Consider the following 23204-nt stretch of genomic DNA (forward strand, 5'->3'; position numbering starts at 1 on the left):
AATGCTTCAGAGTAAGGACGGGACCACAGGGGCTAAAGATAACACACTTTCCTGTGTCTACCAACTTAAAATGGAAACCAAACCACCTTATCAGCCCTTCCTTTTTGTCCTGAATGGGCATAAAGCCACAAAACAACATTTTCTATTCAGGTACCTCTCCTCCTTTGGCCCACTTGTTATATATTTAGATATTATTTGCAAATCTCAAGTGGACCTCTGTAATGACACCAGCAGGCATGGCCAAGAGACTCATGACGCAAGCACCGAGCCTCTATTGGTGATGAATGTGGCAGGAGATGCTACTTTGTGTCTTCCAGCCCACTTCTGGCTCTCTGGTGACATAAACGCTTGAAAGATGATGAATATGTCTTTGTATTCAGTGTTTTACTGAGCCGTTACTGCTGAGATTTTTTTTTTAATGACATAGTTTAGTCTAAAATAAAAAGTCGGAATGGTTATATCATGCCTCCAAAATGGCCTACGCTCAGGCAATATTGCATTTCTCAGCGTAATATTTCTTCATTTATCACGCTGAGTGCTCCTCTCTACGGGCAAATCAATGAAGACCTCGTTGTATGCAGATCATCTTTTATTTTTTGCTAATAATGTTCCCCAGGAAGTCCTTACATGACAGAGGGATGCTATTCTATTGACAGCATGACCCAAATACCTCCATTATTCCAGAAATCGAAGGAGAGAGAGAGAGAGAGAGAGAGAGAGACAGAGAGGTGTTAAAATAGAAACAATATTGAGAAAGTCAATTTGACACATTTGGAAAGTCTGGCAAATAACAGCCATGGCACCAGATCAGAGAATTTTTCAGATGAATCAAGCATTAGATAGACAATCACATTACGCTGTACAGCCGTGACATATTTCAGGCTATAATCTATATGCAAATATTCTACATCTTTTTTTCACTGCGCCCTTTATGGGTCAGTGTGAATGTTAGCGAAGGACAGTTCTAACATTTTCCACAGAGGTGACTATACTGACCTTCAAGCCTTTAATACCAGTCTTCTCTCACTATTGACAATGCTGGCCAAGTTTCCATCTGCTGAATCATCACTGCTGCAGTATGTATTTTCATCAATTATATATCATTTTATCTCTGCACTTCTTCACGGCCGCCATAATAAATGTAAATGTCAGAGCGCATGAATAGCTTTCTTTCTCTGAAAAGTTGCTCTGTGAAGCATTAATCCTGTGATGACAAAGACTGAATCGATGTGTCAAATAAAGTTGCCCCTGTTGCCGTGTCTGGGACGACACTATCAGTGTCACATCGGGAATCTCACTGTCGCTAATCCTCTCTTGCAAGTGTAAATGTTTGATGAAAGCCACTTCGCGGGAGGGGGGGGGGGCTTCATTTTCACAGCAATTGCACATTAAACATCCAACTGTTTCCCAGGGTTTTCAGAGTCTCATTTTGAGTGTGTGTGTGTGTGTGTGTGTGTGTGTGTGTGTGTGTGTGTGTGTGTGTGTGTGTGTGTGTCGCTGTGGGTGTATGGAAAGCCAGCCTGTGAGTGAGTGCTGCTCACATTGGCAAGACTCTCCTCATTTGTATGAAATATGGCAGCGTTAATGATTCATAGTTTACAAGTTGGGCTCTTCACCGACACTCCGATCAAAAATTACTATTTTGAAGAACAAGTGCAGCACAAAAACAAGTCTACATGTGTAACTCTTATTCAAAAAGAAAACAATGCAATGCTTAAAAATACTTATAGTAATGATAGGGGATTTGTCAGTATCCCAATAAGTGTAGATACTGTAGAGTAGTGCTGTGTTTACGTGAAGCCTAAGGACAAGTTTGTTTATTCTAATGCATTAAAACCATAGCATATTTTCTGTAAACTCTAATGTTATTGACCCTGTCTTCAGTATGGATGCATGATAATATTGGCACATCAGCGGTATCGGCCAATATTGGCTTTTAAATTAAATATAAGCATCAGCCAACACGCTGATTTAATGCCAGTATGACAAACCAACATTTTATTTTATTTCTTCTTCTTTTTTTTTTTTTAAAGGGAACATGTACAAATATAAAATATAAGTTGAAGATTTTTTCTTATTTGGCACAATGAATGAAAATTACAACATTAAAAAGCATTGTATTTCATGACCCCATCTGGTGGTGAGACATCATCACTAAAAAACAGACTTCATGATTACTAAAATTAGGTGGGAAAAAAGGATATATTGACAGTGGTATTGGTTATCATCCAATGAGTTGTTATGTACATATGCATATTGGATATTGGCAAAAATTCAATATCATGCAGCTTAGTATTCAGAATAACTCATATGTAGCATCTCTGGAATAGCAAACAAATTGCAAGAGCACTGTACATTTCTGCAAACCATAGATAAAAAAAACATTTGTACCTTATAATAAAGCAAATAAGTCAAAACTTGCTTTGTTTCATTGATCAACACTATGGTTAAAGTGTGGTTATGATAAGGCAGGTTAAGAAAATGTAATATTTTGGCTTTAAATGCCCGCTTTTTGTGAAACAATCATGTTGATATGACACAGACAAAATGTACAAATGTATCTGTGGTTTGCAGAAATGTACAACTTCAACATTTTCTTCCAGCAACAGGCTTGACATAGCCTGAAGAATCCTGAAGGCTGTACAATATATTACTGTAAAGTTATTTAATATGATGTTGGCACTATCACAGAATAACATTTTTGCTTGGGCAAGACATTAATGTACGCTACCAATTTGCAGCATCAGGAAATAATGTGGCACCTTCACCTTACCCAAAGCTACTTTATGTTTTTTCTAACAAGTTAGGACCACTGTGGTGTTCAGTTTCTTGCTCTTTAGTACACAAACAGAATGAGCTGTGAGCTGAACTACAAACCCCACAATTAATTAATGAGCAACCTAATCTACCATGATGCCACTGCCAATAAGATGCTCCTGGATGTTCCCAGATCTAGACACAAAAACAGTGGCAACTGAAGCCTTGTGGCAGCATCCCTTAATCTCTGAAACACTGCTCCAGACACCTTTAGGTCATTGCTGAAGACCCAACTCTTCTTGTTGGTGTTCACCTTGACACCTTGACCTCATGTTCTGTTGCACTGCAACACAAATCAAGTTTGACTTGACTGAGATTTAAAAAAAAATCTCCCATGATAATAACCTCAATGCAACAACACCAAAGTGTTTTCATCTTTTGCATCTTAGTTGCTCTTTGCATTGCATTGTGGGTCTTGAATGGTGCATTAGATTACCTTTGGCACTGGCCTCATTGTTGTAAGTTACTGGGTCTGTCCTGATTCCTGCTCATGCAAGAGTACTATTAGTGGAGAAAGGCAAGTGCATCTATGTCTAAAACGTGCCAACGCACAGTCCACTTTTCCTTCATATCCAACGCCAAGTGTATCCCACACTTCACGGATTACAGCACCACACCAGTCTTGTTGTTGGCAGCAGTGAGCCTATTAGCTGCTTTTAGGACCAACAACAGACATGAAGAAGTTAAAGGTTAGGACATGATGGATTCAGCCTGAAAAATATAATACACAAACATTACGCAGTTAATGGCACAAACAGACCTAAAATTAAGTCTTTTTTAGGGTGGTAAAATGATATTGACTCTATGGCAATTTCAAAGCAAATTAGAGTAGTGGTGTGTAAGATTTAGAGGCATTTATTGGCATAGTTAGTATACAAAATTTATAACTGTTTTCATTAGTATATAATCACATAAAATAACAATTGTTGTGTTTTGTTACCTTAGAATGGAGTGTTTATTAATACATATGGAGCAGGTCCTTTTCCATGGATTATACTGTGTTGTTTCTACAGTAGCCCAGAATGGACAAACCAAACACTAGCTCTAGACAGGGCCGTTTGCATTTTTGCATCAGCCACACACAAGACCTTTAAATATTATGTTTTTATTAATAATTTTGAGAAATACATCCCTGCCCTAGAACTTTTATCAGTCTAACATTTGAAACAATATGATGTAATGTCTTTTTGATGCAGAATAGAGAACTTGATTGTACACAAGAGTAGAAGAGGCGTTGTTTGCAGCCGAACGCCGCCAGTAACATTTCCTCTCTCTCTCTCTGTCTCTTCTGTTGGATGATTAGGAGTTCAGATAACTACATAAATATAGTAAATTGACCGCATTACCACTTCACGCACAGATGGCCCTAGCAGGGATAGACACAGAAGTTAAATAGTGGAGACAGATGTTTGGAAATGTAATTTTTTTAAAGGTGGCTAAAATATGTGTTGCTGCAGCCTGGACCACAGCAGTACATTGCTTGGCTTTTGTGCCATTAAATTTGGTTTATTAAAGACGTAAGCAAAGCAACACAGTTCATAAAAAAAAAAAGCCCAACAAGAGACATAACTTTATATCTTCAAATGGTACTGTTATTGCCAACAACAGAAAGTTTGCTGATTTTACATATCTCTATAATTCGAAACAGTAGCCAATTTTATACCCAAAAGTGACTTTTCTTGTCAGCGCAACAACATTTTGGGGTCTACCTGCAACCACATCCTTTCTTTTTGGCTTCAAGTGTATTCTAATCTATATTGAACTGTAGCATACAGTGGCCAGCCCTTAAATGCAAAAGTCTGTCCCTGACTTAGACCCCTAAGACACCTGTGTTAAAATATTCACCTTTGCAACTGAAATAAACATGTTTACAGCCTGGCATTCGGACTTGGTCACTATAGCTAATTTCAACCTCAATGACAACTTTAGTAGGGGTGATTTTTTTTAATACCCATTTACATTTTTTGAGCCCCATATTTATGAACATGTAAGGGGGTGGTCGCTTGGGTGACAGGCCATCTGCAAGGTGTCACGACAGATATAGATATAAATATAAATGAGTTCAATGTGTTGTCTGATAAACAGGCACCTTCGATGTTCTGGCTAGCTGCTTCATCCCTCTGTCGTCACGTGCACATATTCAGAAATACAAACAAATTGGACACAAAACTGATAGACTTAACACTGTTTTGTGAATAAAATAAAATTGCTACTTATCAAATAATTGATAAGATGGAGATGGATAAAGAAAAGAATGGATCCAGGTCAATTGTGCAATTTAGGTGAAATGGCTCCTCCCAAATTCAAAAAATACCGCATGATACTGTTACTTTAGATACCATGAACGTTAGTTTAGCAGTTATGTGCTGTGTTTTAGGAATACATAGCAGTTTTTATAAAAAAAATCATTGGAGCGTAATTTAACAGTTTTTCTTGTATATTAACATTAAACTACTGTATTTTAAAATAACCTAATACCACTGAAAATCTGCTGTAAATTTACAGCAAAGGTTTACAGTGTACAATATGTATCCTGTATTAATGATAATTAAAGAATGTGATGATAATAATAATCATAATAATAATAATCATAATTGATAGAGATGACACAATATTCAATATTCATTTTCAAATATTTGTTAACATAAAAACACGTCACCAGTGCAACAGTCAGTCAGTGAGTGACTCAGTGAATGAGGGAGTTGGTGAGTGCATGTTTGAATGAGTGGCTGAGTGAGATAGTGGTGCATGTGTGTGTGTGTGTGTGTGTGTGTGTGTGTGTGTGTGTGTGTGTGAGTGTGTGTGTAAAAAAAAAAAATCATACAATGTCCCACTTGAAGTCACTGAGCATCTTGTTGAGTGTGAAGATGTGGATTCACTGGCGTTGCCTTCTTTTTGACCATCCCGCCACTCTTCTTGCTTTGTGCTGGGATGGCTTGCTTTAATGGCCCTCTCAGGATTGAAATCAATGCAGGTTCTAGGAGAATGAAGTAGAACACCAAAATACTCTTCTTTTAGGTCACATAACTCTATGAAAATGACATAAGTCAAAAGTCTTGCAAGGCTCTTTTTGTCAATTTGGAAAACACAGAGCTACTTCCAACCACATTACATTACACAGTTAAAATATCTTACGGCAAAAGCAAGTGTTTTAATATTAATGTAGGCTACTGAAACAAAATACCGAAGTGCTAATTTAAGCTAACTAGAATAATGCCTTTAATAAAAAAATAAAACCTTCAATGGCTCTTTTTTACCAGTGTTGAGAACAAAACACAGGTTACTCTCACTATCATATTGTCACTGTATTAGTCAGTGTAGTTGAATTATCTCTCAGCAAAAGTGAGTGTTGTTTTAATTTTAATGTGAACTGAGGCAAAATATTGACATGCATTTATAAGCCAATGTTAGCTTAGGTTAGCTACAGTTTGAACATTGAAAATACGAAGTGTTTCAGCAGCTTTGTACAACACTTATAAATGGCAGATAATTTTAATAGGTATAATGCTATTTCCTAGCAGAATAAAAGTGGTAAAAAAAAAATGCTTTATCAGACATCAGTGATGAAAGGCTGTACGGGCTGATATCTCCTCAGGCAGAAATCCAGTGTTGTGTGACTCCCTTAGCTATGAGATGCGCCCACACTTTACTCCTCACATCAGTTAATTTTTAAATTTCAATTCCCTCCTTTTTTTCTTTCACCTTCTCATAATGCTTAGCTGTTAACTGTAAGTTTAACTATAATACATACATGGTAAGTTTACAGTACATTACTGTAAATAATGGCAGCCTCTTACACTGCTGTAGTTACATAAGAATATGTAACATATAGAACAAATGTGAAAGATAACACAAAGATGAAAAAAGGCGTACGGTGCATTAACAAAAAATACGAATAAAATATGTAAAACAAAGCATGAAACATTTCAAAATTTACTATTGTGGATCAAATAATTTGAGCCCTATTGAGACTTTTATCAAGAGCCACAGGATACCCTCATTAATCAAGAGTGTCCCAGTGAGCTTTGATAAAACATCCTCATGCTTGCAGTCTTACCTGGCACTTGAGCTCCGTGGTGGAAATGTGTCTCGCAAGTAGGCACTTGAACGTTCAAAAATACAAGTATAGTTGTGGGTGGAACTGGAAAATGTAAATGTGGGTGCAGAGGATAAAGTCAGTGTCAAACTGAAGTGAGATGAGCAATTGGAGATCAACACAGCCGAGCGTCATAGCCTGACATACCCGCTATCAATAAACTTTTTTTAAGCCTCAATATTCTCTCATTGAACCCAAGACATATCAGACAAAGTGAAGTTACCTTAAGACTATATTTTTCGGAATGACTGACTTTGTGTACAAAATCCAATCTAGTCTGAATCCAGCATCTTGCGATCATTAAAGAAGACTGCAGCTTTAGGCATTTTAATAATTTCTTCAGCATTCAGCTGTTGTGGATTGTGAATAGAGAAATGTCAGTATTACCTCAGATTTTGTTACTGTGCCCAGGAACCGATTGTCCAATCAAATCCAAACAACAATCGCAACAATTGTAACTTGCTTAAGGATTCCCTTGCCAGAGTGGAAATGTGTTTTTCATTGCAACCCAAGGCAAAGTAATGATAACAATGAGTCAGGGCTCATTTGAAAAGTGGAAATACAATGTAATTTCCTCTGTTGCGTTGAACACGGTGACGTATAACAGTCATCTAATTACCTTCAGCACAATTAGGCCTCAACACTTATACACCGCACTTCTTCATCTTTTAGTTTCTGTAATTGCGTCCTGTGTTGGCTTTCGATGTCATTTATTTGCCTTATGCTTCCCGTCTCTTTGGCCATGGGAGACGCAAATGAAAGCTAGCTGAAGATTAATTGTCAGGTTGTGTTCATTAGTTCCTTAACGATTTTCCAATCATCGCTACGGTGCAGTTTTACGACACTCAAGGCAATTGTGGCAGGATATTAATGTGGCGATGACTCAAATCGGAAGAAGTTGAGTCCTTCTTCTATAGAGCAAGAGTTAAGTTGTTTAAAGAAAGAGGTAGAAAAAGAAGTACAAAGGCCATTTGTATATCTAAAACCTCAAAGGTTTTCCTACCTTGCCTAGAGTAATGTCTGAAATAAGATCTTCTCTTACACGTAGCGCCAACCTGTCACCCCTGGCTGGATGTGACACAGTGTCGGCTCAAATTGCGTTGTCCTTGACTAGAGACAAGTCCATCATGCAGTACGTGAGGAGAGCAACATATTCTGCGTTAGTCCCCTGTCCTGTCTAAGTCTCCGCGGTGCCGCTTGTTCTGATCCCCCTCCTTCATCAAGCCTCTGCTTTGAGCTGTCACTCTCTCACTAAAAGCAGAAATGGGGGAGCTAAGTTGGACCAATCATGGCAGATAATGCGCTTAAATCAGCCAGTGGGTGTGAAAGCCGACCACTTGGGTTTCAGCTCCTCACTTCAAAGCCTCCAAATTTGCCCGACTCTCCTCATTAGCTCTGAAGTATATACTACAAATACTGCTTTCAGTGGTTAATCAATCGCATAATGAAAGCCTTAATGCCTTCTTGTGCCTTTCGGCAGTCTGGTACTTGTTTGTTGTAGGTGCTAGAAAAAAAAGAGGACCAAAACTTCAGTCTGAGTGCAAATGCACAGATTTTTTTCCATTCAGTCTTCATCCTAAATGTATTAATCTTTTAAAATTGACATGTACTATATAATCATACCTTTGTAATAGGACACAGCACAGCACGCAGATAAGATCAGGACTTTATAAAACATAGTGATCAGGTGTCAGACCATACGGCATGCATCCAAGAAGAAGCTTCGAAACTTTGACTTTAGGGACTGTTAACGAACTGTAATTCCTGCCCAGTATAACTTGGAAATTGTTCTGCTTTTACATGTTTAACACGGAACAAGAAAATAAATATTTCAAGTTTCTGAAGAGTGGGTATAAATCAAAATTGATGAATGTACAAAGAATTATGAATCTAAAGCACTGCATATCTTTTACAGAGCTTCACAATGGGATGTTAAGCTGTCTGGCCCGCAACTTCACAGTTCTGAATTCTGACTTCTCTAATAGCAGCTGCAGCAGGTGTCTGTTTTCAGCAAAAAGTTCGAAAACACTGTACATTACACATGTAAATTAACAAGCCAGCAAACTGGAAAGAAACACAACCTCAGCCATTTAAACCAAACTTGACAAAAAGAAAAGAACACACAAACAAACAAACAAAAACACTGCTCGTATTCTCACAGGGACACGCCTTACCATTCCCTATGTCTAGACAGGTTTGCCACTCTCGGCCAACGCGAGCACGAACAGAGCTGCAGAGCAAAACCAATCATATAATCCCAAAACAAAGAAAAGAAACAACAAAAGTAAAACAACTTGCTGTAGTGACAGTGGGGTGTAGCGAGAGATTGAGACAAAAATATATAGAAACAAAACCTTGTAGAATTTAAAATAGCAGTTGCATCGGTGAGTAGGGGCAGAGAAATTCGGAGCGGACCTTCACTGTGATGCACAGCGTGGCCTAACAGTGCCGCAAAATGCACAAAATGCTAAAATTACATGTTTGGTGTAACATTGAAATTAATGCAAAATTGCATACCAGAAAACAGATCATGGTTTAGCAGTTTAGCAGCCAGACTGTGGCTTGACCTCAAGCAAGCAGAATAGAGAACAAGAAAAGAATTATGCATTAAGTGGCTTTAAGCAGACAGTACCACCCCAAATCTGCCAGCAGAAGAGAGTCAGCTCTGCTGCAGGAGTGTATGCAAGTATAACATCAATGACACACAATTTGAAAATACAGTGCAGTAGAACTACAAGCATATGTATCTTTCAATCACTTGGAACTGCGAACTCAAATTGACACAGTGTCAGCAATGTCAGAGTTAGGCATCCTTCTGCATCTGTTGTTTATGCTCCGGGATGCCACTACCATGATGTCAACAAGTGCACATGGTGGGATGATGTGGCAGGTGGAACTACGCATGCAACAACAAGGATGGTTAGATTTAGGCAACAAAGTCATGGATGGTTAGGATTAAGGGAAGGAGGCACATAGTAAGATCTAGAAAAAAATCATCACTTCCATACAGGAAACAAACACCAAACACAAGCGTCAAAGCATGTGTTTATGGGACCAATCTACCTCCCCTCCCGCCCCCCCTATAAATTTATTTGTGGTATATTGCAAACTGAAAAGCTGTATGGAAATGGTATGCAAATAGGGAGTTGGTGGAGACCAAAAGAGAGCTAAAAGAGTGAAAAATGGACCATCAACTGTCAGATGGCCATAAACACAACTTCAGATTAAACCTAATTATGTTGCTCCATGTCTGCTGGATGTGTAAATAGGCCACTGCTTGCTAACATTTCAGCCACAGCAACTTTAAAAGATCTAAAGCTTGTTGACCCCCAAACTGTCATCTCTTTAAATATAGATTAAGGAATTGCTCATTTCCTCTGGTTGTAGCTGAAACACCCTCAAAAGTGAGCAACATTTCAAAAGTCCTTCAACACTCTCTTCCTTTTGCTAGAACTACTAACTGTGGGGATGACTCATTACTTTCACCACTCTTTATTTGGCGTGCATTTTACCTGTCTGAAAGTGATGGTGAGTCAGTAATGTTGTCCACAGACCTTTGTGACAGCATAACTGTCATTTTTTTGGCTGCATGTTCTATAGAAATAGCTAGAGCAAATCATTCAGCAGCAACAACAATTGGGTCTAGTGAGTGTCATCAGTTCTGGACTAGATGAAGAACAAATCGAGCCATGTGGCCTCGGTGAGTGGATGATGAGGACACTCAGTGGCTATCATGGACGCGGAGTGGCACCTGGACGTTTGACTGCACAATTGTGGCGTGGGAGGTGGAGTAGTGGCCTACTGTATAGGCATGATTGTGTGTGTGGGTGTATGTGGGTGGGTGGGTGGCTAGTGAGGTTGATGGCAAATGGCAAAGACATTTATCACTCTAAGCTGGATCTCCGAGGTCACAGTGTAAGAAGGCAACTTGCTGCCCAGAGCTCATGTGCTTGTGTGTGTGTGTGTGTGTGTGTGTGTGTGTGTGTGTGTGTGTGTGTGTGTGTGTGTGTGCATTCATGCTTGTAAGTGTTTTACCCTTGGGTATATTATTTTCATGCTAGGCATTCAAAACACTGTATTTGAGGGACTTCAGTTTTTCTAATTACAATGAGTGTGCAGTTGTTACACACATATTGCATATTGTGGTTTTCATCAGTAAAACATATCAGAACTGTTATCAATTTCAGGGATGATAACTATTAATCTATGTTCAATTAATTGATTATTAAGAATGAAATGGAACATGTGAAATTCAATTCATCAATCAATAAGCTATACAATGCTGTCAGAGTATATGCATTATGTTGCTGTGAGCCTTGATCTGGTAGTGTTTGGAATAAGCATGTTTTTATGTTTTTGTTGGGTTTTTTTTTCAATGAATGATTGACTTATTAATTTTACCAAAAATCAATTAGGAACAGTGCTTACCACCCTATTAACTAGTTTTATCATCAGTTCCAGTTGGATCCAGTATTCACTCTAAATGTCTAAATGGGAAAAACGTCATTCTCCAGTTGCATACTGTGAAATTGAGCAGCAACTGATCTTAGAACCATGATTACTGCTAAATTCTAGTAACTGGCATTGATAGCTGTGTCTTAGGTTTCAATGAACCAACAACCATGGTGCTGAGGGGCATATTATAAAGTATATAGTTTGATATAAGAAAAAAATCAAATATATTGTTTGCCTGTATTTTTAGATCAGTCATGCACACTAAGGTGGGACAGAAAAGGTTACAGCTCTAAAACTGAACTCCTGCAGGGCTGCCTGAAGGCATTTGTCTTGCCATTTCTTCTGTGACCATTCCACTTCAAAATATCTTTCCAGTGAAACTCCATCCTTTCAGTGCAGTACACACTGACCGCTCAGAGCACACACAAAACACACAATACAGACACAGCAAGTACTCAAGATACAGTAGCCAGGACATGCCTATCCAAGAAGCGGATCTGATGCCGAGATACCACTCAGGGGTGCTACACAGTATGAATTTGCACGCAAGACTATACAGGTGCATTTGCTCACAGGAGCTACAGAAAACTGTTCAGACGTACTCGCACTGGGGGAACCATCAGCCGCTAGTCCAAAGAATGTGCTCTCCCCCACCTCAGTTTGTCTCTGGACTACATGTTCCAAAATATCTAATATTTTGTTTGAAATGGTGTCGGACATCAAGTTGTCTATTTGCTGAAACCACTCACGCCCCTTGGGCAAATCACATGTCTGTTCATCATCCGCTCCATTATTATGCCCCTGCAGTGGAAGTCTTTAGTGTCCAAGGAATTATATAAATTTAAAAAGCAGCTCCAAAACTGTCCTGGCAATTTTCTGCTATTTTTCAGCCTGTCATTGCCCTTTGCCCCCAACTATGGCAAATCTCTCCCAAAGTATAGCTCAGATGACCCTGACCTTTGCATTTTGACCTGACCTGTTGAAGTTGTCACTTCATTATAATAGGAATAAAAAATATAGGGCAAAAGGAATATAAAAATAAATTGGCATATTTTAAAGGAACAGTTTGCATGATTTAGGGAGATTAACTAGAAACTATTGGTGAGGATTACAAAATGTAAGCAACTAAAACTTATCCAGGTTAAAATTCTGTTGGTGTTTTACCTCCTGAACAAGGCCAGCCTCTTATAAAAACAACAGACAAGGTTATTAAAACTGGTGAAAAAAACAACAACTCTGAATGCGTGCTTTCCGATGCGCTTGTTGCAGAGGGGCTGCTAACTACTGTTGCTGACAAAAAATGCAAATGGCCCTATCTATATCTAGTGTTTGTTTTGTCCATTCTGGGTTACTGTAGAAACATGGTGATCTCCTAAGACGAGGACCCACTCCCCAGTGTAGGTATAAATGGCCCCTTCTGAGTTAACAAAAACATAATTTGTATTTCCAGACAATTATACGCAAAAGAAAACATATTCATGCACACTGGACCTTTAAACTTTTTTTTGTTGATCTGACTAAAGAAGCCAAGGACACTATTGGAAGACAGTCTGTCACTCAAAGTGACCCACCATTAATTTTGCATAACTGTAAGCCTTAATAAAATGTAAATGGGCAAGTAATCCAAAAATGCATATCCCGTGCAGATGTCATGATAGAGAACATTTGCTACAGAGACTAAAAGCATTTTTGTACCAGACGGTAAACTTGTATTTCCGCTGTAGAGTTTTAACATGGGGTCTATGGGAATTGACTCACTTTTGGAGCCAGCCTCAAGTTGCCATTAGGGAAAGTGAAGTTTTGGGGTTTTGTGTTTTGGCTTAATTTTTCAACCCTTGAGATTACTGCATAGTATTGGCACAAATCATATGCTGTCACATAAAAGAAACAAATCACATACTTCCCATGGAAAATAACTTAATAATGGTATTGCTGCCTTATGTTTTGCAACCCACTCATTGGGTCTACAACTTCAAACAAAGCTGTCGCTGGGCCAAAAAGAGGTAAAGCTGGCTCACTTCAACTTTCCTTTGGCTCGTACACGATAAAATCACTCCAGCTTTGTTAGAAAGCTGAAGTGGCAGCAAACCCAAAACAAGATGAATCAACCTCAGTTTTATCTAACACAGCTAACCCAGCATTCAAACGTCTGGTCTAGCAGGACCCTGGAAAAATAAAGGTGTGACTCTGCTTTGCGGAGACAAAGCATGGAGGGAGATGACTTAACTTGCACTTACATTTAGAGGGGTTTTTTTTGTTTGTTTTTTTTTTTGTTCAGAACTTACAATCAGAATCAGAACTTAACTTTGCCAGTTAGCAGAAGGTGACATCTAATTACTGTCTAGTTTGAGACCTGGCAAACTAGTTGACTGCTGTGAAAAGCTGCGATTGAACCAATGAGATCATCTGTGCCTCCAGAACAGATCTAAAATTTGTTTGTATAACTAAAACTCCAATCTGCTGACACACTGGCATCCCTCCAAATCAAACCAAAACAACACAGCTCCACAGAATGTGTCACAAACAAGACATATTACTAATGGTATGCAAAGAATTCTGCATTGAAAGTTATTTTCCAATTAATATTATTATCGTAACACATTGTGGCAGATGGTGGTTACTCATTATGTTTTATTTCACCAGCACAGAGAAGCCTCATGCAAAATATTTTAAACAATAATGAGAGAATAGTTTTGTATGTTTGGTATAGTGTGTGTTTTCGTGGATATTTCATTTGTTAACTAGGCTCAGTTGACCTGAGGTATAAAATTAAGAGCAAGATGGTGCAATTGCTCTCTTCCTCTTTATGAGTTCTACAATTGTTTGCCTTTTTATGTGCAACACCAAGGGGATTCCCTACTGTTATACAGTAGCCCAATTTGTTAGCATTAAGGATTGTCATTTAAAATGTAAATTGGGATCATAGCTAAGGTTATGCTGCTGTAGGGAATGAATTAAAGATGAGTCTGCATGTTAAAGACGACTCTTGGAGCTTGAACAGAATGTAGTGCGGGAGGCTGTGATATTTTATTACTGTAACAACTGTCTCCTTTGAAACCCATTTAAGTTAAAGGGAGTTTTACCTCCTTTTTTCCCTTCAATTCATGAAATTTTCATGAATAGCAGCAAAATTGAGCTCCTTGCCAACGGAAGAAACGTTTTGGCCCAGAATCAAAAGGTGCCATCTGCCCGAGAGCCTTGTGTCAGCAGTTTAGCCGTATCACACTATCTACCACATCTCTGTGATCAAGACATGGCTGCAGCTAAAAACGCTCGCCCAGAATGACGGCAGGGTACAGAAACAGTGGGTGGAGAGAGATGCAATCTCAGCTCGGCGAGAGCTTTGATGTGAGCCAAGACGTCCGTCGATTACAGCAGCTCCGTCTTTTGTGGTAGAGGATGTTTTGTCCCTTTAGGGATGCACCCTGCAGAAACCAGCCGCTGTAGAAAAATCTGCTTTTTTTTTTGTGACGCAGCACGGCTGGAAAATCTTGATGTATTTGATGGGATGTTTGTGGAGGAGGGGGGCTGGGGGGTCTAAATGCAGAGTGTACACTGTGGCTGCCAGTGTCAATGCATGCTGTCTGATGCTCTAGGCTGTCTGCCATTATCCCTGCCAGTATCATCGCTTTGAGTGGGCGTAATGAGAAATTACCATATGAACACAGACATACACATGATCATTATTTATCATGGTATAAGGAAATGATGCTTTTATTTTTAGCTACTGCTCTCTGGATGCTTCCCTGTCACTTCTTAACAGGACCCCTGCTGACAGATATGTAGGAGACAGTTTCAAAAGGAAACCGTGTAACAGGCAGACTTCATATTTACCACCAGCAGTGACAGCACTGCCCCGGGAGGTATTTGTCCCCGGCCCAAATAGTGTTAGTCGCCTGGAAAAACAACAGCAACACAGAGCATGTTATTACATTTTCGTTCGGGGCCAACACACAATGCTGACAGAGACAGTAGCGCTTTGGCCCGGAGCTAGCAGCACACTCATAAATAACACTTCTGAATCACTGACTTGCTGCTGCATGTTCTCCAGCTTTCACCACCACAACCAAGGCAATTGCGGTCCAATCATGGAGTGTATGAGTGTGTGTGTGTGTGTGTGTGTGTGTGTGTGTGTGTGTGTGTGTGTATGTTAGTGGTGGTGGGTAGAGGGTGTTTCGCGGTAAACTCCCCCGGGGAAAAACCTTAAATCGTTGCGGTTAATCCTGTCTGAGGCATTTAGGATAAGCACATTATATTTCATTTCAATATGTGAAAAGAAATGCCACATTGCCGTTGCATCTTCATATCTGCTTCAGCTCATGTTCAATTCAATTCAACTTTATTAATCCCCGTGGAGGAAATTGATTTAAAGGCAAGAAGAGTGCCTCAGACAACAAGATAAGAGACATAAAAATGGAGTCATGGTGGGTGAAAGAGAGGCGTAGCAAGTGTATTTTACTAAACTAACTTCATGTGAAGACCAGGGTGAAGTGTGCGGCCGCTGTTTTCAAGGATGTTAAAATCTTTTTTTTCCAAGCCAGCTGCCCAAAATAATGGGTTTCAGTCATGCTTTGGCATACGCAGATAGTATGTATGCATGTTTTTACTCGTGTTTGTATTACATCATTAAAACATGGTGAATTCAGGGTATTTTTGGAAAATAGCAGGCAAAACACTTGGTATTAAAGTAGATTTTTTTGCCTCCTGGTAAGTAATCACAGACAGTCTTTGAAATATCCTGTGAGAGACAGTGATTTAGCTTTTCCTGCCCAGCCATCATTGCTGTGAGGAAAGATTGGCTTTAGAAAAAGACATTTTTCTTTTCATGCCACCTCTTTGTGTAAACAGGAAACAAAGACACGGACAATCAGAGAACGCTGCCGTGGAAGTGCAGCGCGCTCTTGCTCGGTGCTTTGAAAGAACACAAAAACGAGTCCAGTTAGAAAGCCAATGGTACTCTTTTGGAATCAATGATACTCCATTTTACCCTAAGCTTTATGTATTTTTTTTTACAATAAAATCAATGTGCTTAAACTGTAATATGAGAGGATTCTTCCTGGTATTGAGCCTCTGTCAGAATTTACGCCTTTTGTGTATTTGTTATCTCAATCATCTCAAAGTTTAGAATCCTTCTGGAACTGATTATTTTAATTATCTACATCTCGTCAGAGATTGACATAACAGGAAAAATCAATAAAAGATAATGATCCGTATAAGCACACTGTACACAACCATGTTTAACGACCCAAGGGGTCAATTAGCCCAAATGATAGACAAAAACAAATGTATTAGGTAGCTAGTGGGATTTTATTTTTCTTAGTCTGTGGAATAAATTTAAAGTCATGTCTCAAAACCTTGGCAAAGGCAAACAAAATTATATACATAGCACCAGTATAGGATGGGATTTCTTAACTGTCATATTGACATAGTTTTCAACTAGCCTATTGCTTCAACTGCATGATAGAATACCTGAAATTTAGCTCCAGCATTTGTTTTTTTGTCTGTCAACCCAAGATTTATGGTGGCCCCACCTGGCCACCCCTATGAAAAATTGCGGGAGATGCTCCTGGAGTTTTTGCTCAGCACACAGGCAGAACATTTTTGCAGCTTATGATGAACGCAGTGAAGCAGTTAGTAATTATAGAGATGGATATTTCCAACAGGTGTTGGTGGAGACCAAAACTGAGCTAAAAGAGAAATTATTATTAGACTTACATTTGTCAGGTGGCCAAAAGTAAGACTCTAAATGAATGCTAATATAGTTTTGTGTTTGCTGGATGTGTCAATAGGCAACTGTCATTAACACATTCATTGATAATATAATACAGTGTTGTGTTTACAGATTGTTTAGAAGCCACCACCTGCCCAAAAATATAAATGCAGCTATAAATTTGGTTATTAGAAAGCTGTAACCAATATATCTAATATGTGATGAGCTAACATTAGACAATAATAATGGTCTTTTCTTTTTAACTGATTTTGTATGTTTTCACTGTTTCCAGTCTCAGGTGAGTGTAATTACTACCTACCAGAACTGTGAAAATACAAGCTATTCAACAGATGTAACCATGTCAACATGTAGGACTAAATGCATCACTGCCTGCTGTGCCTGATCTTTTCTTCTGAACAACTACCCACATGTGATCTCAAGCTGTGAAGTCCCAACACCATCATTAATATTTATGAACATTTCAGTGCACTTTATTTAGACAACACTTGCAAATCCTCAAGGACCCAACTTTAAATGGAATATGTGATTCATCTGCTGACAATGGTAACAGCATGATGCCATGATATATCATTTAAATATAATGTAAAAAGAAACTTTGAACATGCGTGCAATGAGCAGGAGGGAAAGTAAAAGACAAAAGGCATATGTCCTATTTGGTCAATTTTACAAAAGAGCTAAAACTGCCAAAAAGTGTCAATTAAGACAAATTTTCTTTTAATCAGAATTACAAACAGCTTTAGTAAAAGATACCTGGCTTTAATCAATGTATAATTGTGTGTTTTCCTTACACACTGTATACTCTTCTGTAGATGATTGTTGTGACCTCCCACCAACACAGTTTTAACATCCAAATTAGCCGCTTTTCTATATAGGTCACAGAGCTCCTGGGAGCTTTGCTCAACCAGCGCCACCAGCATCGTGACATTTTTCTAAGCCACAAGGGAGCTCCACTGAAGAAAATGGGCTTCATCTCAACCAGTGCTGGACCACAAGGTAACATTAGGATTTACAACAAGGGCCATCAAGAGATCAATGATTCATCACAGTTTATTTCCACATGCATAACTCATGACCCAGGGGCTTCATTAGGCTCTTAGAAACTTTTACATTGTGTGCATAGACGTTCCACAAATAGTTCCTCATAAGAGCATTAAAGACTGTCACATGTGAGTTATCTTTTCTAGTCCTTATGCTTTAATTCACTATTTGTTAGAAGCTGTAACATTTACTCATTTACTGTCGGTGCTGTGGTGTTTTTTTATTTACTGTAAAAAAAAAACAACAACATGTGCTTAAGTCAAGGATTGAAAGCACATTTTAACTTTTAATTAAACAAAGCATTCATTCATCACAACCTTTACCTAATTATATAGGGGAAAACTGCAGACTAATTGTCAAACCCACTGTAATGTCAGTGTAAAGTAATGCTAAACAAGGGAAGAAAGAAAAAGAAGCTGCGAAATAGAGACAGAATCAGATGAGTATTGTGACTGACACAGCGAAGACTTGTTCCTACTATACCTCTGATTTGGAAAAATGCCTTACTGATAAACTGGCAAACCTGCTTCACTGAAAAGAGCTCTGCCAAAACCCACGGTACACTACCTGCCCAGCACCACACAGCAGACGGACACAGTCAGAGACTAGCTAGTGAACATAGTGGAGTATTTAGCAGCTAAAGAGCTGGAGATTTCCCACGGGAGTTGATGGAGAGCAAACAAAAAAGTGAATGTTGGACTTGCATTCAGAACATGGCTAAAAATGATCAATTAAAATGTTGTAATTAACCAGAATCATCCATTTGTCTTTGAGAAAAATAAATACTTTCTTTACTATGTATCCTAATAAAAATAATGGTACTATTCACAAGTTGAAGTACATAAAACATTTGTTACAAACATATATGTTTGTATGTATATCTATGAAAAATGTTGTTGAACATTAATATAGCAGCATTTGCTATGTAGTAATGTAATGACGTCCTTAGCAGAGAAAGAATTCACACAACCTCTCTGTGCTTTGTAATCCGAGCTTTTCTGTTTTTTGTTTTGGTAACTGAGCCAGAGATGCTTGCATGTTAAAGTGCATGTGAGTCCCTCCTTTCATGATCCACTGGCTAGCTAATCGTCCCCATTTTGAACTGCATTCATATAGCAGTTATCACGGATCACACCGCACTGACCCTCGGCGCTCAGAGGACAACCCCCAGGTTAACACTGTAAGCTCTGTTAGCACTTTTGCCATCGTTATCATTGTTCGCACTATTACAGTGGCTAGCACTGCTGGCCGCCACCATTTCAGCTCAGCCACCTCCATGTTCACTTGTGACATCAGAGGTGAGAGCCGTGTGCAGGCAATCCCGGCCCAGACTCTGCATGCCATTTAGCACCTTTAACTGATTTATTAAATGCATTTACAGAAATGTCTGGCCAGTGTCAGACGCCATTGTATGACGTACCAATGGCTGTGAGGTATTTAGACACAGTCCTGTGGAGATCTCTGACCTATGTGCTCCCTCTGGACAGCTGCTGTCTCTCCTTTTATGTGACTTCATCAATCCTTGCACTTAAGTCAGGAGCTGTGGCCACTCTCACGACAAAGGGGAGGTTTTAGTCTGCCCGCCTGGACCTGCAGGATGATTTGTTGATCGTCATCTTGGAGCACATTTGTTCACCCAGAAGGGTACTTCTGAATGTGCTCAGCACAAGATGGACCCATGGCATCGTGTCTGGGATTAAATGGACCAACTTGACCCTTTGCAGTTCTGATGCACTGTGACTCACAGGTTCCTCTTTGTCATCAGCTACAAACGAAGGGTTTCATACTCAGACTATGTGTGTCCATTTTGGAGAAACAACATTGTTGGCTGTTTATTGCAACTTGGAGACACTGCTGTAGATATAAAGTACACAGCACAATTCAGTGACTGACCCTGGATCAGTGTAGAGACTGTAAAATCATCTTATATACCTTCTGGGTGGATATATAAACTGTAGCCGTGTCCAATTTCAGGGAGCTCCTCATTAGACAGACTGACAGTCTGTAGGCTGAACCAGCACTTTGTCTCCAAATTAGTCGGTTTACAGTTTTAAGTGACTCAGCAACTAAATGAATGATCAGGATGATTCTCTGTGTCTAAAATACAAATGTTTACTTTGTTGTGAATTATTTCTATTTTGTAAAAAGTAAAAAAAAAAAAAAAAGCTCCAAAGAACCTCAGTAATTGATAATGACTTGTATCTTAATGCCAAGAGTCATTTTGCAGAGGCAGCCGCCACGGTTTCCACTGCTGCAACCTCAGAATACGACCTACCCAACCACTTAAAATGGATTTGTGATCATTTCATACTGAATTTCAGAGCCTTCAGGTCAGTTAAAGCTGCACAAAAAGAGAGCTACTCTGTGTTCAATTTGTGCACACACACTACCTAATTCTGCTTTTGGGAAAGTAGTGGTGGGAGGATTGTACTGTGTCATGCATATTCAAGAGCACCTGTTTGCATTGCAGCAATACACATTGAGGAAAGTGAGATTATCTGTTATGCCACACTAAAAAGCCAAAACACTGAGTGTAACTGCCTATCAGACTGATAACAGTTTTCCCCTTGAAGGCCATGAAAGAGCAGATTTCTCCATGCAGTTGGTAGAACTTTCACAAAGCTTCAATTCAGCTTAGCCAGCGCAACACAAAGAGATACATACACTTTTCTTTTCATTTAAAAGCCCTTTGACCAGCAGTGATCTGGAGGTGGTTTGTTATCTATTCAATGGTATCACATTGATTCCGCACTCAAGTTTGACAAGCTATACATACAATAGTACAAAGCATCAACACTATGATGCAGGCCATTGAAAAGATACTTGTATAGCAGTAACAGGACTGCATACTAAAGATAAGTGCTGTTAAGTTACTGCTAATAAAACTGTGACTAAGTGGGCGAGACCACCTGACATATTTCTAACCATGCTTGTTTGAACACTAAGTACCATCACAATCTGTAGCATTGCCAGCGCTCCCTAGCCCAGATTTCTTTGTGTTAAGCACTGATCTGGTGGCAGCTTTTGAATCTCTTGTCACACTTTCCCACAGAAACTCAACACGTCTCACAAATATTTCAGGTTAAAAGCTTACCAGTTACAAGAGGGTTCTTATCAACCTGATGTATGTTGTATGTATAATGTTTGTTTGAGTGTTTGTTTTTTTCCTATAAGTTCGGTGTCAGTTATTTGATGCCATAAAAAGGGATGTAACATTATGAATGACAGCTGCGTATGTCAGTCTGTGTGCTCATGATCACTGGTGCTGCATTTGATTGGTCGGGCGGCGGAAGGTCGATATTGTGGAGATCGTTACTGTGCAGACTCTAGCTCCAAATAAGGGCATCAGTGCAAGATGGCAGAAGCTGATAGCAGAAATTCTGGTGTTATTTTTGTACAGTGGGAGGAAGTGGAGACACGTTGTCCAAATTTTTTTAAAAAATCATTGGTTAAAATGACATGTAAGCATGACAGAAACAATGGAAGCTCAATTAGGATCCTTTGTTTTGGTGGACTTACGAATTCTGTGGTTCAGCTACGTCACACAATGAATAATGGTTAATGTTATGACCCCAGAGGTAGTATAAAGAGGACATTGGGGTGGAGGATGGATCAATAAAACTGAAGACTTTCACCTGGAAGACCTGTTTGTGTCCAATGAGAAACCATAAATTAACACTGAGTTATTTTACCTTCACATATCTGTCACATTACATATTTTACTTGTGTACAGTATACAACAAACTTAAATTATATTTAATAAAATTATTATCTCTTTTTCCAAAACTTAACCAAGTAGTTTTGGTATTCATGAAGCTATAGCCATTTCACTACATTAACTATGAGTTTGCGATTGTTCCAGCATGTACCTTGGTCACTTTACGTGCCACCATCACATATAGAAGGTGTGGTCATTTCACTTGTTTCTGCGAAATGAGGTTGGAAAAAAAAAAAGTGTACTGGAAGTATTGAGTTAAATGGACAGCAGCTTTTAGCAATCAAAAAACAAATAAAAAAGCTAAATAAAAGCGATTGGAAATAATTAGCAAATAAAAAGTACTGTTGAAGATTGATGTTTGACATGATTCTGTTGTACTCTTGAAAATACTTTTATTGAAATGTAAACTTAAAAAAAGGAAACCTTACTCTTAAAAAGTACAAATACAGCAGGATGTGTTGAATCAACAAACAGAATTATTAGTAAATGAAAAGTGCCAAGCCATTGCTCAAACAGCCCAAAATTCAGAAGCCACATTAGTCCCATTGGACTAGTTTTTCCCATTGGACCAAAAGCCCATTCCAAAGTCTCATTTTCTACAAAAATACATGCTACATGCATTCAGTTTACCAGCGGCATTTGAGCTTCTGGTGATGTTTTTCACTAACCCATCCCTGCTTTGCTAATGATTTTTGTGCCACATAACATGGGTGTTTTAAGCCAAAACATGATCTTTTATTAACCATAACCAAGTGGGCTTTATGTGTAAACCCAACCACACATTTACTACAGCAATGGGCCTGCAATTTGGGGGTAATGAGGTGTTGGAGAAATGGACTTTTGGTCCAACTGGACATTAATTGGACAAACGGGGATTCAGAATTTTGACCCTTTGGACAAACAGGCATTTCCCAAATGGAAATGGGAACAGATTTACTTTTTTTTAACAGTAAACTCTTAAGAGCTATGTTTTTTGAAGAGACTAAATTATGAGAGTGTTGGACTGGATCACATTACTGGAGTGCTTAATTTAACAAATAGGAGTTTCAGGCCCAGTCTTCTTCCATGTGGTAAGTACTTATATATGCTGTTTATCTTGGAGCACTAAAGCGTACATTTGGAGAATTCATGTCTTCAGTGCATCCAAGTCAGTTTTCTGAGTAAGAGATACATTTATTGATTCCAAACTTGTAGTGTTGCGATTGCTGATATTAAATGAAGCTTATCCTAAGTATACTCACTGCCTCCCTGTCACTGTCAGTTTAGGTTTTGTCTCTTGACACAGCTGTCTGCTTCGTACAATCCTGGGAGACTTGTTCATGTTTTAGAAATCCTGACAAATGCTGACA

General features: G+C 38.9%; 1 long non-coding RNA gene across 2 annotated transcripts in view; it reads right to left on the reverse strand.

Annotated features, from left to right (window-relative positions):
- Positions 1–2049: 2049 nt before the first annotated feature.
- LOC121953280 (uncharacterized) overlaps positions 2050–23204 on the reverse strand; it is a 39233-nt gene continuing 18078 nt past the window's right edge. The window contains exons 3-4 of one of the 2 annotated variants that reach the window (XR_015778769.1): positions 5642–5794; positions 2050–3470 (exon numbers count right to left, since the gene is read on the reverse strand). This is a non-coding gene — a long non-coding RNA (uncharacterized LOC121953280). Of the gene's footprint in view, positions 3529–5641; positions 5795–23204 lie in introns of both variants that reach the window. The other variant, XR_015778768.1, reaches the window with a different exon arrangement.

This window comes from Plectropomus leopardus, chromosome 14 (assembly GCF_026936395.1).
Source record: "Plectropomus leopardus strain MGB_pleo_1.0 chromosome 14, ASM2693639v1, whole genome shotgun sequence".
Lineage (NCBI taxonomy): Eukaryota > Metazoa > Chordata > Actinopteri > Perciformes > Serranidae > Plectropomus > Plectropomus leopardus.